Source organism: Schistocerca serialis, unplaced genomic scaffold (genome assembly GCF_023864345.2).
Source record: "Schistocerca serialis cubense isolate TAMUIC-IGC-003099 unplaced genomic scaffold, iqSchSeri2.2 HiC_scaffold_585, whole genome shotgun sequence".
Classification (NCBI taxonomy): Eukaryota; Metazoa; Arthropoda; class Insecta; order Orthoptera; family Acrididae; genus Schistocerca; species Schistocerca serialis.
Window position 1 is genome coordinate 10,282 of NW_026048174.1, and position 4,719 is coordinate 15,000.

Sequence of the window (4,719 nt, forward strand, 5' to 3'; positions counted from 1 at the left end):
GGCAGGCGGCGCAGCTGCGCGCCGGCGCACCCTGCACGCGGCGCCGTGCGGCCAAAGTAGGTCCTCGCGGGCCCGGTGCGAAGCGCGGTGGACATCTGCAGTGTGCTGGTCCGATTGAGGACTGTGTGCGCTGAGGATGCGCCGCCGCCCGGCGCTCGGCGCCGCGACGCCGTCTGCTGCTCGGTCGCCTCTGCGGTTCTCGCAGGTGGATTGTATCGCAGCTGTGCGGACGTGTTGGCGCGTGCGCTGTGCTGGGAGAGTTCGCTTCGGCACCCAAGTGGGGCTTTTGTCCTTCTGTGGCGCTGGCGTTGGAGCTGCCGGCCACCGTAGGTGGCGCGTGTTGTCTCCCGCCGGCAATGCCACGACAGCACGCTCCCGGGCCTCTGTCGGCAGCGGCAAGCTCAGTTGGGAGCACGGGTGGTCGCACCTAAAGCGTCTACTCGCCAAACTCCGGGCGATTGCGCCTCTCTCGAACCCGACCAAGTACTTAGGACGGCGCTGCGCGCCGCCGGGACCTGAGAGGGTTTCGAGGTGTATTGTGCAGGGGAGCTCAGCCTCCTCCTGTTTGCAGAATAATTGAGCGGACGCTTGCGTGTTCGCGCGGGCCCCCGGGACACACTCCCGGGCGGCCGGCTGCTCAGCTCTAGTTGACGCAGCTCCCTGGTTGATCCTGCCAGTAGTCATATGCTTGTCTCAAAGATTAAGCCATGCATGTCTCAGTACAAGCCGCATTAAGGTGAAACCGCGAATGGCTCATTAAATCAGTTATGGTTCCTTAGATCGTACCCACGTTACTTGGATAACTGTGGTAATTCTAGAGCTAATACATGCAAACAGAGTCCCGACCAGAGATGGAAGGGACGCTTTTATTAGATCAAAACCAATCGGTCGGCTCGTCCGGTCCGTTTGCCTTGGTGACTCTGAATAACTTTGGGCTGATCGCACGGTCCTCGTACCGGCGACGCATCTTTCAAATGTCTGCCTTATCAACTGTCGATGGTAGGTTCTGCGCCTACCATGGTTGTAACGGGTAACGGGGAATCAGGGTTCGATTCCGGAGAGGGAGCCTGAGAAACGGCTACCACATCCAAGGAAGGCAGCAGGCGCGCAAATTACCCACTCCCGGCACGGGGAGGTAGTGACGAAAAATAACGATACGGGACTCATCCGAGGCCCCGTAATCGGAATGAGTACACTTTAAATCCTTTAACGAGTATCTATTGGAGGGCAAGTCTGGTGCCAGCAGCCGCGGTAATTCCAGCTCCAATAGCGTATATTAAAGTTGTTGCGGTTAAAAAGCTCGTAGTTGGATTTGTGTCCCACGCTGTTGGTTCACCGCCCGTCGGTGTTTAACTGGCATGTATCGTGGGACGTCCTGCCGGTGGGGCGAGCTGAAGGCGTGCGACGCGCCTCGTGCGTGCTCGTGCGTCCCGAGGCGGACCCCGTTGCAATCCTACCAGGGTGCTCTTGAGTGAGTGTCTCGGTGGGCCGGCACGTTTACTTTGAACAAATTAGAGTGCTTAAAGCAGGCAAGCCCGCCTGAATACTGTGTGCATGGAATAATGGAATAGGACCTCGGTTCTATTTTGTTGGTTTTCGGAACCCGAGGTAATGATTAATAGGGACAGGCGGGGGCATTCGTATTGCGACGTTAGAGGTGAAATTCTTGGATCGTCGCAAGACGAACAGAAGCGAAAGCATTTGCCAAGTATGTTTTCATTAATCAAGAACGAAAGTTAGAGGTTCGAAGGCGATCAGATACCGCCCTAGTTCTAACCATAAACGATGCCAGCCAGCGATCCGCCGCAGTTCCTCCGATGACTCGGCGGGCAGCCTCCGGGAAACCAAAGCTTTTGGGTTCCGGGGGAAGTATGGTTGCAAAGCTGAAACTTAAAGGAATTGACGGAAGGGCACCACCAGGAGTGGAGCCTGCGGCTTAATTTGACTCAACACGGGAAACCTCACCAGGCCCGGACACCGGAAGGATTGACAGATTGATAGCTCTTTCTTGATTCGGTGGGTGGTGGTGCATGGCCGTTCTTAGTTGGTGGAGCGATTTGTCTGGTTAATTCCGATAACGAACGAGACTCTAGCCTGCTAACTAGTCGCGTGACATCCTTCGTGCTGTCAGCGATTACTTTTCTTCTTAGAGGGACAGGCGGCTTCTAGCCGCACGAGATTGAGCAATAACAGGTCTGTGATGCCCTTAGATGTTCTGGGCCGCACGCGCGCTACACTGAAGGAATCAGCGTGTCTTCCTAGGCCGAAAGGTCGGGGTAACCCGCTGAACCTCCTTCGTGCTAGGGATTGGGGCTTGCAATTGTTCCCCATGAACGAGGAATTCCCAGTAAGCGCGAGTCATAAGCTCGCGTTGATTACGTCCCTGCCCTTTGTACACACCGCCCGTCGCTACTACCGATTGAATGATTTAGTGAGGTCTTCGGACTGGTACGCGGCATTGACTCTGTCGTTGCCGATGCTACCGGAAAGATGACCAAACTTGATCATTTAGAGGAAGTAAAAGTCGTAACAAGGTTTCCGTAGGTGAACCTGCGGAAGGATCATTACCGACTAGACTGCATGTCTTTCGATGTGCGTGTCGTGTCGCGCAACACGCTACCTGTACGGCTCGCAGTAGCCGTGCGCCGCGTGCGGAACCACGCGTGCTTCTCAAAACTAACGCCAATGTTGTGTGGTACGAGCGCTGAAGCGCTGGAGCGGCTGGCCTGCGGCACCTGGCGCCTGGCGCCGGTTTTGAATGACTTTCGCCCGACTGCCTGTCCGCTCCGGTGTGGAGCCGTACGACGCCCATCGGCCGTGAGGCTGTTGGACACAGAACGCTTGAACAGGGGCCGCCACACGCCTACGTCCCGCCTATGCAACTGTCTTGAAAGAGACAGTGGAAACTAAGAAAAAGATCACCCAGGACGGTGGATCACTCGGCTCGTGGGTCGATGAAGAACGCAGCAAATTGCGCGTCGACATGTGAACTGCAGGACACATGAACATCGACGTTTCGAACGCACATTGCGGTCCATGGATTCCGTTCCCGGGCCACGTCTGGCTGAGGGTCGGCTACGTATACTGAAGCGCGCGGCGTTTGCCCCGCTTCGCAGACCTGGGAGCGTCGCGGCCGCCTGTGGGGCCGGCCGCGCCTCCTTAAACGTGCGATGCGCGCCCGTCGCCTGGCGGTTCGCATACCGGTACTTACTCGGTAGCGTGCACAGCCGGCTGGCGGTGTGGCGTGCGACACCTCGTACAACGACCTCAGAGCAGGCGAGACTACCCGCTGAATTTAAGCATATTACTAAGCGGAGGAAAAGAAACTAACAAGGATTCCCCCAGTAGCGGCGAGCGAACAGGGAAGAGTCCAGCACCGAACCCCGCAGGCTGCCGCCTGTCGTGGCATGTGGTGTTTGGGAGGGTCCACTACCCCGACGCCTCGCGCCGAGCCCAAGTCCAACTTGAATGAGGCCACGGCCCGTAGAGGGTGCCAGGCCCGTAGCGGCCGGTGCGAGCGTCGGCGGGACCTCTCCTTCGAGTCGGGTTGCTTGAGAGTGCAGCTCCAAGTGGGTGGTAAACTCCATCTGAGACTAAATATGACCACGAGACCGATAGCGAACAAGTACCGTGAGGGAAAGTTGAAAAGAACTTTGAAGAGAGAGTTCAAAAGTACGTGAAACCGTTCTGGGGTAAACGTGAGAAGTCCGAAAGGTCGAACGGGTGAGATTCACGCCCATCCGGCCACTGGCCTCCGCCCTCGGCAGATGGGGCCGGCCGCCCGCGCGGAGCAATCCGCGGCGGGGTCGTGTCCGGTTGCCTTTCCACTCGCCGCGGGGTGGGGCCGTTCCGGTGTGCGGTGGGCCGCACTTCTCCCCTAGTAGGACGTCGCGACCCGCTGGGTGCCGGCCTACGGCCCGGGTGCGCAGCCTGTCCTTCCGCGGGCCTCGGTTCGCGTCTGTTGGGCAGAGCCCCGGTGTCCTGGCTGGCTGCCCGGCGGTATATCTGGAGGAGTCGATTCGCCCCTTTGGGCGCTCGGGCTCCCGGCAAGCGCGCGCGGTTCTTCCCGGATGACGGACCTACCTGGCCCGGCCCCGGACCCGCGCCGCTGTTGGCTCGGGATGCTCTCGGGCGGAATAATCGCTCCCGTCAGCGGCGCTTCAGCTTTGGACAATTTCACGACCCGTCTTGAAACACGGACCGAGGAGTCTAACATGTGCGCGAGTCATTGGGCTGTACGAAACCTAAAGGCGTAATGAAAGTGAAGGTCTCGCCTTGCGCGGGCCGAGGGAGGATGGGGCTTCCCCGCCCTTCACGGGGCGGCGGCCTCCGCACTCCCGGGGCGTCTCGTCCTCATTGCGAGGTGAGGCGCACCTAGAGCGTACACGTTGGGACCCGAAAGATGGTGAACTATGCCTGGCCAGGACGAAGTCAGGGGAAACCCTGATGGAGGTCCGTAGCGATTCTGACGTGCAAATCGATCGTCGGAGCTGGGTATAGGGGCGAAAGACTAATCGAACCATCTAGTAGCTGGTTCCCTCCGAAGTTTCCCTCAGGATAGCTGGTGCTCGTACGAGTCTCATCCGGTAAAGCGAATGATTAGAGGCCTTGGGGCCGAAACGACCTCAACCTATTCTCAAACTTTAAATGGGTGAGATCTCCGGCTTGCTTGATATGCTGAAGCCGCGAGCAAACGACTCGGATCGGAGTGCCAAGTGG

At 58.4% G+C, this 4,719-nt stretch overlaps 3 non-coding genes across 3 annotated transcripts in view; all 3 read left to right on the forward strand.

Moving 5' to 3' along the window:
- Positions 1–657: 657 nt before the first annotated feature.
- Positions 658–2,567, forward strand: LOC126448273 (small subunit ribosomal RNA). Its single transcript, XR_007584063.1, has one exon. It is a non-coding gene; the product is annotated as a small subunit ribosomal RNA (ribosomal RNA).
- Positions 2,568–2,919: 352 nt separating this feature from the next.
- Positions 2,920–3,074, forward strand: LOC126448272 (5.8S ribosomal RNA). The gene has a single exon (XR_007584062.1). It is a non-coding gene; the product is annotated as a 5.8S ribosomal RNA (ribosomal RNA).
- Positions 3,075–3,262: 188 nt separating this feature from the next.
- Positions 3,263–4,719, forward strand: part of LOC126448270 (large subunit ribosomal RNA) — a 4,222-nt gene continuing 2,765 nt past the window's right edge. Inside the window, exon 1 of the ribosomal RNA XR_007584060.1 lies at positions 3,263–4,719. This exon is cut by the window's right edge and continues 2,765 nt beyond it. This is a non-coding gene — a ribosomal RNA (large subunit ribosomal RNA).